Consider the following 16,016-nt stretch of genomic DNA (forward strand, 5'->3'; position numbering starts at 1 on the left):
CTCTACCATGAACTATTGTAAATCCAAGAGAAAAGGTTCCAGCAGGGACTGAGCAGTTCCTGGGATAATTGTACATAATTAAACAATGTAACAGCACCATTTACAAAAATTTAAATGAAGTTCAATGATACACACATTTACAAATTTTATTACAACTTCTGTAATCTTAATTTTCTTTCATTTATAACATTTCTTATAGAGACAAGAAATCTTTTCATTACAACAAAATCTGACCTGCATTTTTATTAATAACTTGTTTCCATCAAATTTTAACCCAGAAAAGAGAAGGCAGATTTGATAAAATGCCATAGAAAAATCCATCCTTATTAGTTTGGAGAAAGTTTTCAAAGAATAAACATATCAGCACGGGGTGGGGGGGGAAATCAATTTTTGGTTGACCAAAGCAAAATGCATATTAATCTTGAGTGTGGCAAATAGATCTGCCTGGGAAGGGGAAGGAAAAACACACTTGAAAAATCAAGGTGCTTATTGCTTTGAAGTTTACTAGGACACATTATTTAAAACAAATTAAGAACCTGAAGATGAACAAAAGAAGTTCAATTGTTGTAAAGAAATGCTTTGCAGGACTTTTGGTTTGATGGGTAAAATAAAAATATTTCTCACCCGGGGCAACCACAATTGACTTTTCTAATTCTTTCCCAGTTCAGCTGAAGAGTCAAATATTTCTACAGCTTTGGCATTTACAGAGGTTTTCTTCTCTTGGTCACAAATCCTCCTTTCCCACCTCCCTCACCCAGGTGCTGCAATCTACTATCAGCTCTCTCATAAAACATCACCCATTACCTTTTTTTTACCCCATATTGCAAAAGCTTTAACATCAACAGCAGGACAATCCTCATGAAGCATCCTTTCAATGCCATCACAGCAGCAGCCACACCCCAGCTCCACTCCAGCTGACCAGGATGAAATCCCACCACTGAGATGCCAAGAAGCCATGAGCAACAGTGCTTGTGCTCATCTCCCCAACATGTTTGTCCCCAAAGGTTCTGGGCTGGGCATCACCTCAGTCTGGCCTCAGTGATAACTTTCAGTGAACAGCTCTGACAGGGGACAGTCCCCCAAGGCTCTGGTGAGTGCATAAAGATCACATTTTTAAAGCTAAAATGGAATAAGCCATTTAATTTGTACCAGGGGAGTGGGATTCCCCAGCCACTGCAATACCTGGCTGCTGTATGCTGCCTGTGTTTCAGCTCTCTGGCTGCAATTTGCCATTGCTCCAGTGGGAAAGTTTTAGATATCTCCTGAGGAACACTTTGAAAAAAAAAAAATAACAAGGTGAAAACTCCTGACTGAAAACATGAAGAATTGATTTAGGAATCTTAGGGGAAAACATGATGATACACCACTGGATCCCTGGGAGAAGTGCCTGCTTGGCCATCATTGCACACAAACCATGGAGTGATCCAGCAAATGCTCTTTGATGGGGGCAAACAGGTTTCACACTGACAGCCCCAGTATAAAGGATTGTGGTTTGCCCTTCCTGGCGCTTCGGGAAGCAGCACGTACGTCCTACCTGTCCTGCTGTTCCTCCTACCAGCCTTGTTCCACAGCCTGCCTGGTTTATTGCCTCTCTTTGAAGAAGGCAAGCCTCTGGGGAAGAGTATCAGGAACAAATCACAATCAGTCTTCCTAAAAGATAACAGCAATAAAGGAAAAAAGCGTGGCTGCCCACAGCAGCTGGCAGCTTTTCCTCCTACGGTTACCTCCACCGGCCGCTCTTCCACGCACCCTCCTGATGGTGCAAGCCAGAAAAATGAGGAGACACAGAAGAGGAGGAAGGAGAACCTCAGAAACAATAATAGCCTATGAATCTGAAATTTGAACAACAGCATCTTTTTTTTTTCCTCCTGGTAATATTGTTCCAAGCGGCATGGGCTTGTAAAAGTCTAATCACTTCCCATCTGGCTCATCAATCACACGAGGGAGCCGGGCCCTCACACAACAACAGAGTGAGCCTCAAATTGGCTCCCACCAATAATAAAAGATAGTGGAGAAGGACAATCCCTTCAGAGGATTGTTTCATAAATCACGTTTAGACAGGGAACACAAGAGAAATGGAAAAGCCTTAGAAGACCAGGGCCATTCGGTCCCACACGGCTTACATTATTGATACCCACTTGCTACGACCAATACTCCTTAGTGAATTTCCATATTTTGATTCTTGTTATTCAACATCATCCAAAATTAAACATGAAACTTTAAATATTTAAAACCAGGCCAAGGTAGTAATTGGAGCTGATGGAAATTGCACGCTGGCACTGTTCCTGCTGCGCGTGCTTGCCTGGCTGCAAAAATGCCAGAGACACACTGTTGCTACTCCTCTATTTCCAGCAGTTGCTGACATTTTACTGTAATTTATTCTCATTTTATCCTCTCCTTCTTAAAAATAACAACAACAGTACTGTCCTAATAATAAACCAACAGCTCTGACATCCAAAAGACCTTTTGGCAGAGGACTGTTTCTGCCAGCAAAGGGTGCCCAAGCTCGGCACGCACGGATGTCTTGCGGAGCATATCCCGTCTTTCAGTCCTACATTTTCCTTCCAGTAGCCTTTCCTTTCCAGTGCAGGGGCCCAACTGTCAGCCACCAGCGAGATCCCGTTCCAGCCTGTATGTGGTGCATTTTTTGATGGTCTCCTCCTCCACTTTTATCTGTCAGAAGCACTGAAGGCTCCCACAAGCCATAAAGTGTTTCTGACATTCATGGCTTTCAGATCCTGGGTTTCAAAGAACCGCTGAAGGTTATGTTGATTAAGCCCAAAGACATATTTCTAGAAAGCTGTAGCTTAAATAAAAAAGGTGTTTTGCTGTCACAGTGATCAGCCAAAACTGTTACTGAAGCAGAGCATATGGGAGACAAAAGGAAACGTGTGATGTTCCGGGCTGCTAAGGTTTGTTCTCTCCAGCAGAGATCAGAGGCAGTGGGAAAGCAGAGGAGGCATTTAGCTCAATTAAAAAAGAAACAAATAAAAACAAAGCCTTGTATTGAACCAGATGATGGCTGATTACCTGACAGTTAAGTGAGGGGTAAGAAAAATCATTGCCTTTTAAGAGTGCTGTCAGATAAGAGTCCTTTTTGTTTTGTGAGAGTCCCAGAGGGGCACTCGGAGAGGCCTCTGGAGGATGGAGCTGGAGATGTTTATTTAGGGAAACAACAGAAACCTTTACTGGGAGCTTTCCTGAAGCCAAGATGAAGGCTGGCTCCTTTTGCTTCTGAGAAGTCCCTGCTAACCACACACAATGGGATTCATGCTTCTGGCAAATTAACATCCAGTGGATGCTGTCTGCAGCAGATCTGACAAACATTTGCATCCACTATGAATTCATGTCATGATGGAGCATTAAAATTTCATGGGAGAAAAAGAAAAATTGAAAGTTGCTTAAGGAGCTGTTGGGTTTAGGCGTCTCAGAGTTGCAGGGATAGTTCAGTCAGCAGACATTGTAAAACTACCAGTTGCTTAACCTAGCAAAGGTTCAGCCCTTATTAGATGTAAAAGGATATGTAATTTCTTTCCAGAAGGAACAACCCAACACTTTGGGTACAGCAAGGGCTTTTACCAACAACTGAAACTTTAAAAGAAAAACTATGATGAGGCCTCACAACCTGAAGGCACATTTGGAGAAAGGTGACCTTTTACAGGAGGAGCTGAGGCGCAGAAACACAACCAAAATGATTTATGTTTAAACTGAAATCTCAGGGAGTAGGTGAACTCTATTCAAAGTAATTTAAATAAATAGGATTTTTATAACTCCTGGCTGCAGGCTTGGCTGGCTCCAACGTGTTTGTGCACGTGTGTGCAGATTACCTCTTCTATTAAATAAACACTACACCTTTTGGTCAAACAGCAGCTCACAAAGTCAAAGCAAAAGCAGTATTTTAACATTTTACCAGCATTTGCTTGGTGAATACCTGCAGCCAGCTCCATTTAGCCACCAGCACGGGCTGAATCAATCCCCAAGCAGGGGATGGCAGGGCTGCTGTGAAAGACACCAACATATCCATGTTGATGTAGATTTGTGCTGGACATGTGCTGGACCTACTCTGCCCAAGGAAATGCTGGCTTGCCTATTAGGAATACTTCTAGCTAAGCCATTATTCCATGATTTTTGGACACTGCTGCTTCTTAGAACAGCCCAGGCGTGTTCTGGCCGAGCACATTCCACATTGATTTGCAAGGTGAGGGGTCTTCATTGCAAATGAAGCAAAAAGTCTCAATTTCACTGAGAAACTTTTGCTTGAAAGGCCAGTAACACAAGGAAAAGACTACGTGAAAACACTTCCTTTGCAAAGACTGATCTCCTCCCACACAATATGCAGTGCTTCCCAACAGGCTCTAAGCAGATGTATTTGACTATGCATTTGATCACTTTGAGTGATTAGGGTATCCCCCAACCAGGGACACTTAGAGGAAGTGCATGAAATAAATGCCCTTTTAAGCACAGTTCATTCTCATCTATGCATTGTTCTGCTGAAATAATTCACTGCCTCCTAATGAAATGAGCACAACTGGCCCCAGGAATGAATGAATACTCACTCCCTGGTGATGGGTATTTATGTGCAGGGACAGAGGGTCTGTAATACAAGATCTATCCTTAATGCCTGAACCCATTTTATCTTCATTTCACACGATACAAGTGAACTGAGTGTTGTTTTGGGACATAATTGATCTGTAGCTGAAACAAATCAGCTCTGCAGCTCCGTGAGGAGATGGAATAGTGGATAATCTGTAGTCTAAAACCAGCTGTTCTGCTGAGATCAAATTATTGCTTTGGCACTGGAATGATGAGCTGACAAGGGAGCGTGTTCCAGCACCTGCCGTCATTACCGGCACCGCTGCCGTGACCTCCGGCCATGCTGCTGCCAGGCACCAGAGATAATTGACAGCACAGGGGGGTCAGTTCCCACTTCCTAAACTGATGCACCTCACCTGGCCTCAATTCTGAACGCCAGCATTTCCAGGGGAAAAAAAAAAACAAAACAAAAAAACAAAAACCAGGCAGAGGAGGTGGGCAGGGAGGACGCCCAGCACCAGTTGGAGAGCTGGGACTGCAACCAGCACCAGAAAAACCTTTTAGGTTGAAGCTGAGTAGCTGTGTCCACTCTCTGTGGTGGGTATAACCCAGCATAAATACCTGCAAAGATTTTCTTTCACACTATTTTTCTCTGCTTGCATATTGCTGATAATTATTTGGAGCTGAAGTTCATCATGTCTTTCCCTGGAGTGCCCTTCCACATGAATCCAGGCATGTTTTTAATACAATTCCCTGTTTTAGGTAAGGTATCGTGTGTTCATGAGACCATCACACAAATGGGACAGAAATGCAGGGAGAACGTTGCTTTTTCTTTTTCCCTAATCATCTTCTGTGCTTCCCTGATATTCAGAATGGAGTTTGCTTCCTTAGGCCTTCACCTGCATCACAGTTTTAGGGCTGAACTGTCATTATTCCTGGGGTATGTTACATTATTACACCAGGGGGTTGTTTTTTTGGTTTACAGAATTTAAGACAACCCTGTTGGCACATCTCAAGCTCTCCTGTCTGGAGGCAGCAATATACAGATACTTCCACCACCACCACCACCATTGTTATCCTGAATTAGACACCAATGTGTAATATTGTATTATTACACCCATGTGTAATATTGTTTTTTTGCTGGCACTTTAGGATCTGAGTCAATCCCAAAACAGCAAAATCAGAAGTGAATACCCCAAAACATAATAAATCACAATAAATGGTGACATCAGGGTCTGGCCACCATTCAAGCCCTTGGACCACTTGGCTAGGAATCTCCCTTTCACCATATTCAAAGTGAATGGCATTTACTTTGAGGGTTTCACCTCCACGTTGTGCTCATTAAGGTTTTTTTCTTAAAGCATGAGCACCAACTCTCTCACAAAATTCATTTTTGGCATAGCCACTCTCCAGTAAGCAGCATTAAGCTATCAGTATTATTTTCCCCTGCACAAAACAGTGCGGGTTTGTCAAAATCAGCGTGATATTTCTGCCTTGCCTTTTGACATTTTCAGGTTTGTTATGTTCAGACATTACCTCAAAGCACTTCATTCTTTCTCTGTGGAAGGACTAATGACCACCAAAGGGGGAAAAGAAACACTGCATGCCACTCAGTACAGCATGCAGACTCTATTAGCCTTTGAGTTAACTTCAAACATTGAGTACCAGTGGATGAGAGCAGTTGTGCTTGCCCTGTGGAAGTACTGCCTTGAACTAGGACTAAACCCTCGACTTTTTAACCCAGATTTTTCCCATTCCACCTTCCCATGATAATGTATGACCCCGGGCACATGTCCCCTGAGAAGTCAGTGGTACCTGGTTTCATTCCCTGCAGGAATGAAGAGCTGCAGAACTCTGCAGCTCTTCATTCTCAGAACTTCTCAGAACTTCTCAGAACTTCTCAGAACTTCTCAGAACTTCCCAGAATTCTGAGCTGCAGAACCAGCCCACGTGTGGTTAACAAAGATATTTCTGCTGGCTGCTTGTTGGGTTGGGCAAAGCCATCCCCAATCCCCCAGTCCCACAAAGACACATCCTCTATTCCAGCCTGGCCAGCTCCAGCCCCCCAGCTCCTCAGACCAGCCCCACACAATGAAGCAGCTTTCCCTAGCCCATATCCATGAAAATGCTCCCCTGACATGATGTCTTTGAGGAGGATGCTCAGGAAGGCCAACTTCTCCCTTTTCCCAGCCTTCCTGAGCACCTAGGATCTGCACAACTGCGGGGCAGTAATTTGTAATTAGTGGCCAGGTTTGGGGTGGGAGCATTGCTGCTGAATTCTGCAATCTGCACAGTTGTGCTGACATTTCTGAACCATAAAAGCCCTGTGGCTGGCATCTACAGAGGAAACCTTTCAAATTGATCCAGTTTAGCACAAAAACTGTTGGCTAAGCCTCAATCCATCCCTCTGCTCCTCCACCCCTTGACACAGCTTACAGCAAAAGACTTTGTTTTTCTTTTCATATGGATTTTAACAGTAATTCAAGCCCATTGATCCAGGACTCTGAGTCGGTGCATTACAATGCAAGATTATGCAGCTCTCTCACAGTTGGTTTGTCTAATTTCATTTTATTCCGTAGTAAAATGGGATTGGAGGGAGGGAGGTTTAGAGGAAAAATTGGCAATGTGTTGCCTAAATGCTTGGGAAAACAGAAAAATGTTACTCAAAGGAAAGTGTAACACACTTCCACTTGGCACAGGCTGCTATACCTCAATTACATATGTAGCTATATCCCTCTCCATACCTCATCTGTGCTCCCATCCCTGTTCCATTGAAGGATTTGAGAGGGTAGGTGGACAAAGAGGAGAATAAAGAAGCCTCAGTGATATCTGAGCAAAGCTTGTCAGTGAACAGAGTGAAATGTTAGAATTTGTACCATACTCCAGCTGGAGTTAAGACTTCAAATCTCATTACACTCAACATTTACACCACATAACCTTTCTTTCTATGCTTGAAAGAAAATTCCTCATTTGTTTTACAACCTAACAAATCCATTTATAATTTAAAAGTGTTTGCAACCACAGTTGTTTTGGTTCTTTTTTTTTTTTTTTTTTTCCCCATTGGCTGGTTTAACTTCACTCTTGCTGTTTGTTTTTCTTAAGTTTCAGTAAGGCCAGCATTTCCAGTCCCATTTCTAGGGGAGAGGTTTACATTTAAACAGTAAGATCATTAACAACATAAGGTGGTTGAGAGAGGGTATAATTGGTTTCACTGGCCTAGAGGGAAGATCAACACTGAAGAGAAACAACACCTAATTAAGAAGGTTTGCACTGTTTTGTTTTTAATAATGTCCTCCTCTCCACTACCAACATTTTTTATAGTACTCATCCCTGCAGCTTCTGTGGTCTGGCTTAGCCACATGTATTTTACAGACACCCAGGCATCAGACCCCTTCTTGGATAGACAGAAAGAAGATTCTAATCAGGCACTAAACAGTGGGAAAATAAACAAATTGATAGTCCGTACTTAATTTTTAAAAAGCAACAAGCTAGACAGAGCCACAAACCCAAACAGCTTTGTTCATGTTAAATATTTGACTCCTGGTCTGTATTTTCACCCTCCACACGTGACCCACCCAGCATGTACCTCTGCAAAACTGGGAAACACTCCTCCTGGAGCAGTGATCCTTATGTCCTGGGCATGTTTTTGGTCCTGGAGCCTCTTGCACCTCATCATTTCCCAGCAAGGTGGTGGGAGTGCTGTGGGATGGCACTCTGGCACGAGCAGGAGCACTCCCATGCCGTGCATCCCACTCCTGCCTGGGCAGCCCTGCCAGACCCAAAATCTGCCAGAGGGGCCTGTGAGGTTCAAGAGGACCAGTGAGAAGGACAGACTTCCACCTCCCATCCAGCTGGCAGCCCCCAGGCATGGGGGAGCCACCCTCCATCACCTCCCCAGTGCTCTGCTCTGCCTAACCAAGGGCAGCTTCACTGCTGCCACACAAAAATGGGATAGAGTGAGAAGGATATTGCTGATCTCCAGCATGTGTGTGGGTCTGGGCTACTCTGAATTATTTAAGTCAGGCTCCTTTGATCTCTCTCCTGATCTAGAGTGGCTACTGCTGCCTTGCACATGAATCAGTCAGGCTTCCCAGGCAGCTGGGGATGGGGTGCCTGCTGTACAATAGGAGCTGAATGAAAAATGCTGAAAGACAATTTAAAGAGACTCCTTAATCAAGCTGGACTTCAAATCTTGACCTCTCCTCTCTACACATGATGCAGCTGAAGGATGCTCCTGTTTATTGAAGGAGACACAGGCAAAGAAAGGCTGTGGGAGAGCTGGGGAAGCTCTTGGCCACTGCCAACCCAGAGAAGGGGCAAAACAAATCCCATGTTGGGATCCATCCCCATGAACTCTGGCAGGGGAGCCTCTGAACTCTCCCTTCATGGGGGGATGCACAGCAAGGGGAAGATTCATCCCCCCTACTCATCACCCCATGAGAATGATGGCCTGAGTTTTACACAGCAAATCAGCCACAGGGACACAGACATGGGGATGTGGCTGTCACTGTCCCAGTGGCTTTGGCAGCACCCACAAGGGCAGCCTGCAGCAGGTGGGATGCCAGGAGCAGCCCAGTGCCATCCCCATTAGACTCAAGCTATCCTGGAAATCTGCAGCCATCCTCCATAACAACTTCCCCCCCAGAAAAATGATTCCTGGGGAGCCTCAGAGCACTCAGCAGGCACAGACACAAATCTTCATTCCACAGTTCATTGCTGCACCAAAACACGAGGCTGCATTTCCAGAGCACCCAGGTCTGCATTTCCAGAGCACCCAGCTCTGCATTTCCAGAGCACCCAGCTCTGCATTCCCACAGATTGCAGCTCTGCATTTCCACAGAACACAGCTCTGCATTCCCACAGATTCCAGCTCTGCATTCCCACACATTGCAGCTCTGCATTCCCACAGATTCCAGCTCTGCATTCCCACAGCACCAGCTCTGCATTCCCACAGATTGCAGCTCTGCATTCCCACAGCACCCAGCTCAGCATTCCCACAGCACCAGCTCTGCATTCCCACAGATTGCAGCTCTGCATTCCCCCAGATTCCAGCTCTGCATTCCCACAGCACCAACTCTCCTCCTAAACACAACTGGTAATTTCAAATGCACCTTTCATACCAAGCCACCAAAAATAACTGCTAAATAATATATGCTAATGAGTGTATATTTGGTTACAGCTTGGCAAACTCAGCTTGAGCATTAATTGTACATTGACCCAGCTTTTTAGGGAGAAGGAAGGGGAGGTGTGGGCAGGGTCCCTGGGCTACCAAGCTGTATCCAGCAGCAGCAGCCTGAGGCTTAGACCAGAGGCTTTGGCACAAAATGAGCAGCACCACGTCCTGTGCCTACAAAATTGGGTTAAAACCATGACAGGCAGTGCTAAAAAGGGGATTTTGAACATCCAAGGGAGGCACAGGGGTTGCTAAGGCCAGCCTGCAGAGCTACAGGCACATACCTGAATTACAGACACCTGCAATGGAGACTGGGACAGCACAGGAAAGTCAGGATAACACAAGGGGGATAAGCAACAGCAGCACAAAAATAACCTAACACCTCTGAAGACATTTAGGTCAGAAAGTGCTGGGTGCCTTTTCCCTACCAGCTGGGGGGCTCTGGGAATGGTGGGGTCAGGATGGAGCTGGTTAACTCTGTTAGGGACTATGAGGAGTGTGATATCTGTCAATATAAAGGGATGAGGGCCATGTTACCAGTTACCACAAAAGTGCCTGGTATTCAGCCACGCACTGTGCCTGCAGCATTTCAGTACCTGAAACTAGGAACTAGCACAGGACAGGCCTGGAAGATCATGCAGATCTGTGGCATTCCCTTCCTTGCTTCCTGGCCATTTTGAGAAGCGTTTAAACTGCTGCGATCATTTTAAGCTGCTATTTCTACACAAGCAATGGGAAATGGCAGACACAGCCTAATTCCTGGAGCAGCAGAGCTGTATCACATGTGCCTTCTGCAATTGGCCTATGCTCCCACTCCACCCTCTGAGTCTGGGATGCAGCTCACTTGAAACTCAGCTCAGGTTCACCCAGCACAGCTGGCAGCTGATCACGGCCCCTGTGAAACATTCTGTCCACGCAACAAGCATGGTCTGGCATGCAACTGGTCTCTTGTAACCCACCAGCACAGCAGTAGTGTTCAACAGCAAGTTGGAGGTGTCCTCTTTCCACCCAGATTTGTGTTGATGCATTAGCTTTTATATTTTTCAGATTCTGTGCTGCCTAGGTGTGCAATTCCGAGCTTCATATTAGGGGATGGTAAGTTCTCTTCATAGAGTAGGGAGACAAAACAATTCCTTCTCTAGCTGGGGAACAAGGACAAACAATCCAAATCTCAGGCCCAAGAGCATAAACAACGTGGAGTGAAGAGAAAAAACAAGAGGATGGGACTTCATGGGCTAAAACTGTAATGGGACAATTAACTCCAATATGCAAATAGACCAGAACTGATCACAGTGAGAGACCCTGTGACCAGTCAGGCATTTTGTGACCATTTTGGTTCATCTTAGATGTAGCCCTGGCTGGGGTCTTGTGCTGCCCAAGGTGGATCCATTGAGGCCTTTTAATAAATCCCTGCTTTATTCTTTAACTCTGTCCAGCCTCTGTTCTCGGTCAGCCTTCACAAGGCACCAGTGTGGCATGCACAGCTCTGACCATCACACCTCTGCTGTCTATGCTTTGTTTTCTAACAGGTAAGGTCCTGGCAGGGCAGTCAGGAGCACAGAAAAGGATGTGCTCGATTTCCATGTCTGTGATTACCTGGAGGCCACTTTGCCTCTTGCCAGCCAAGGACAAAACACACACACTGGCAAGAGATGCAACTCACTGCATGACAAATGCTGCAGCAAACCCCTCCTGGAAATGCCCATTCTGGGCTAGGGCCACACTGCAATGCTTTCCTGGCACTTTTGGGAGAATCCCCCTCCACAGAGACCCCACAGCTACCCCACAGCCTTTCTGGGACCTCCTGACAGGCACACAACTCCACAGCCCCTTCTGTTGAGCAGGGCATTACTGGAGCCTGTCAGCTGGGCAGTCAGATAGCATTTTGCTGCAGAAGGGATGCAGGGCTGTGCTGCCAGGCCTCCAGGAGCCCCCCACAGCCTCACACTGCTCTGCCAAGCAGTGCCCTCCATCCCTGCACGCCCTTCCCCACACGCCTGTTCTGGTGCTGATTCTCTCTGTGCCAACATCTCCTCTCAGCTCTGCCACCAGAGCTTGCAAATGGGTCTGCTTAGCCCTGTTTTGCTGTAAAAGACCAAAAAGGGTTTAAGCCTCCCCCAGTTCTGTTTTTTTTAACAAGCAGCAGCTCCCAATGCCATGGGGCCAGGCAGTATTGGCAACACAACTCTTTCCCTGGCTCCCCTCGCCCTGCAGAGGGGTCTGTTCCACCAAAACTTCCTCCAAACACTAAACACAACCAATAGCAAAGCACATAAAGTCCAAAATGGCCAGATCCCACCTGCCACAGAGCCTAAATAAAGGAACAGGCTAAGGTGGGGCTGGCAGGGGCTCTCACCAAGCACAGGGCCATGAGTGCTGACAGAGGGGAGATGGGGCCCTACATCTCTGCAATAAATGCAATATTCACCGTGAAACATCCACCCAGACAGCTGCCCTGCAAGTGTGGCTGGAGGTGCTACACAAGCACTGCTGAGGTGAATGAAAAAAGAACCCATAAAGCAGTGGCAGATAATTTTTGAAGACTGTTGATTGTGGTTAAAAATGAGTTTCATAATCACTTGGGAGAGTTGTGGCAGGGAACTGCACAGAACTCTGATCATGTCTTTAAAAATAAATAATTTGAATTGGTTAAATAAAATCTGGGCACCAGAAGACAATTTACTGACTGTGAATTGCTAAAAGCCAGGGGATTAGTCAAAGATAACTCTCATTTACCAAATGTGTTTAACTTGCAGAAGACTGGTATGTGATACACTAATTGTGCATTTTATTTTGAAAATTGAATATGGAGATGTTATTAAGAAATAAGTACAGCCCACAATAGGAACTGCCAGCTCTGCCAAGCAAAACTAAAATAGGTTCCCCCTTCTGTTCTTCAAACAGTTGTTTGCAACATGAACCAGTGAACAACCTGAGCTTTTCTCAAGGCTTTTTTTCCTGAAGTCCAAAGCAGGGAAGTAAATCTCAGCTCTCTCCTGGATGAGACTCAAGACACGCAGCAGCTCCAGCAGCTTATCTGGTTTCATGGAGCAAATCCCAGTGCAAGAGCCTGGCTGTGCAATTAGGTGAAGCATGCTGGTGGCTTGGGAAGCAGTGGGAGATGGAGCCTGACCCTTCCCACTGTCACTGCTGACAGGCAGGGACAAGGCAGCTCTGAGGGACTGCTTCCCAACCTGTTATTTGTCCTGCTCAATTCAATCACGCTCCTGGCAGCACCAGTTCCAGTGGAGAGCCTGCCACAGGGAGGTGGGACTGCAAAAACTGAATCACGCCTTGTACATTTTCTGTGGGAGGTTGAGCCTCAGAAGAAGGACAAAGCAAGTCAGCTGTCAGACAGATGTCAGAAATATCTGTCCTTACCCAGCACCCAGGCTGAGACAGAATTTTTCCTGCTACTGAGCTCTCCTTTCCTGTGCCACAACTCCATTGTGGCCACAGCACAGGGCAGCACCAAGCATCAGGAGCAGAGCTGGCAGAGCTGGAGGCAGCACATGCAGAACACAATTTCATATTGCAGTTGCTCACAGGAAAGCAATACCCAGACTGTGACACAAGCAGGAACCAAAATAAAATATATTAAAGTAACACAGATGATATGTCCTCCTGCTCTGCTCACATGTAAGAACAGCAGGAAAAGGAAGAACTGGCACATGCAATCCCTTCTTACAGAAATCCAGCTCCTCATGACCCACAGGTCTGGAAGCTGAAGTGGCTGAGCACTTCATTCAGGTGACTGACAGCCCCTTTTAGTCTTCATCAGCAGATATCCAGAGAGCTAAGTCATAGACATAAACCAAATCTACTTAGGGAATAAATGTCTAAATAAATATGAGAGATGGGATGCTGATCTTTTAATGTTCCTCTGCTGGGTAAATAAAATTATGGGTTTTTTTCACTTCAATTCATTTATGCTATTTGTTTATTACTGCATGATGGAAAGACTCAGCATGCCTACAGCTTGCCAGGTCTTCCCTCTGTCCTGGAGCAAGGAGCTGCCCAGCTAAGCTGAGCACTGTGGAGAGGACAGGTGGGCACACAGAGCCATGGCTGTTATCAGCTGGGGACACAGATAACCCAGGGCTGCAGCAGCATCTACCTGGAGTGTCTGTGGTGGAGGAAGAGGGCAATTACTGCAAGAGACTAAACACTGGAGCAGGCTGAAGGAGCGTGATGTTGCACGGAGAGTTCACCGTATTTAAGTGTGAGAGAGACAAACAGCCTTTCTCTTAGTTATGTCCCATCTGCCACCTTCATTTGGCCATTAAAACCATTTTTAATATGATAAAAGGAGTAATACTGCCTGACTAATGAATGTCGAATTATCGGCGTAAATGTGCCAACATTTATTTATTTATTTGCCTCGCTGAGAACATGTTCTCTTCTGTTTGGTTTTCTGCTTTAATGACTACAATTTATCATACTAACTAGGCCTTCCACTTTGCTGAGTTTTGTTTCAAGTTCTGCTTTTTTGCTGAGACATCTGTGAGGGAGCAGATGCAGGTAAGAGAAGTAATAAAACTAATAAAAAAGCAGTAGAAGCTGTCGCCAAAAAGCACAGGTGACCAAACCACCTTCATTTACTGAACAGGACCTTTTCCTTCTTGATCTCGTTTGATGATTTGACTGCCTTCTTTCCACCAGTATTTCATGCTTTTTATGGAAGTTCTCTGCAAGGAACACTAATTCCTCATTTCCACGTAATTTGCTTTCCCCACCTCCCAGCAGGAGGAAGGAGGAAGGAAAGCCGAAGCGGAAGGACTGCCTGCCATGAATTCCAACCAGGGGGTTTCACTGCAGAGATGCCCCAGTCAGAGCAGGGATCCTGCCCTCACAGGAGGAGGATCTGCCACCTGTCCAACGCTGGTCCAGCTGCACCAAGGCTGTATCTATTTCAGAGCAATATGTGCTTTCCCCACCTGTCACAACTGTGAAATGTAGGGATAGCACTCACTTCCGAGGCATTTGTCACTCAAATTAACAGGCAATCTGTTAGTCTGAGTGCAATTAGCACCCCAAGCTTTACTCCAGACCTGTCTGCTAGCTGAGTTTTGCTCCCAGATCTTTCAGCAGCCTGGTGTACACGTTGAGTAAATACACACCAATGGATGGAGTGGCAAGGCTGTGAAAACCCCAACAAATTCAATGTGAAGCAGAGCTAAACACGCTGCTTGGCTTAGCCTTTGCTAGAAACTGTGGTGGAAAGTTCACAGTTTTACAGACTGGAATTGAGCACTCAGCTCACCCAAGACCCAGCACAGGGAATGAGTGAGTGTAACCCAACCAGCTGGGGCTGCCTCCCACCGCCTCTTCCTGCTGCCAGATTTAAACTCCACCACTCCTGCCACGTGAACGTGCCACTGACACACAGACTCGCATCCTGCAACGTGACAGCAGCATTTTTAAGAGGTACAGGAGAGCAGTATGAGCAGTGCAAGCCCTTATCTGTGTCACGGAGGGTACCATCACAGCACAGACTGCAAGCACAGGCTGCTTTTTCTACCCTGGCCCTCAGACCTACCTTCCATATTACAGCCACATCACCTGCAGCATCCTCAGACGCCCACCTGGATCACTCCTTTAGTGGGATATTTCTTTAAACACAGAGAATGTAAAATGCCAGATAATGATGGTGTTAAGTTCTTTGAACTTGATGTTCACCTTTCTCTCTTGTGGTTGCCAGCATGGCAACAGGGTATCTGCAAACCACACTGGAGAGTTCCTTCACAAATCTAAAATTTGATGCAAAGAGGACTGAGGGAATGCACAACCAAGGTTCCCCAAAAGCAGTACAGCCTTCATCTATCACAGACTTCCCCTGCATGCTGGAGATTGTTCGGCTCTTAGCTCCAGTCTCATACCCAAAGGAGGTTTCATGTTGATTCAGCAATCACTTTTCTTCTTTCTCCTAAATGCTCCACAAACATTTCCCAGAGCTCTTCCCTTTCTTAGTCTAAAAATCAGTCCATATCTAGCATTTTATTAGGATTAGCTTCCCCAGTGCTCCAGTGCTAATCTGCATGATTCTCTGACCTTCCTAAACCCCGCCTAACCTGCCCTGAGGCGACACAAAGTGAGAGACCTGCGAGGTGTCACCTTCCAGTGGCACAGCTTTCTCCCCCAGGTCCCGGATAAATCTGAATGACTCACACTCAGAGCACCTCTCACAGCAATGACATTGCTCTTGTTCTCTGCACATCCCTGGCATTTCATCATCCTCTCCCATCACAGCAGAGCTGGTGCCAGAGAAGCCTGGTCTTTTCCAGCCCAACACCTATCGCTGCTCCCCCAA

At 46.0% G+C, this 16,016-nt stretch overlaps 1 protein-coding gene across 1 annotated transcript in view; it reads right to left on the reverse strand.

The window, feature by feature from the left end:
- Positions 1-16,016, reverse strand: part of ERBB4 (erb-b2 receptor tyrosine kinase 4) — a 572,997-nt gene that overhangs the window by 338,172 nt on the left and 218,809 nt on the right. The gene's annotated exons all lie outside the window — the stretch shown is intronic.

Source organism: Pyrgilauda ruficollis, unplaced genomic scaffold (genome assembly GCF_017590135.1).
Source record: "Pyrgilauda ruficollis isolate IOZ18807 unplaced genomic scaffold, ASM1759013v1 scaffold83, whole genome shotgun sequence".
NCBI lineage: Eukaryota > Metazoa > Chordata > Aves > Passeriformes > Passeridae > Pyrgilauda > Pyrgilauda ruficollis.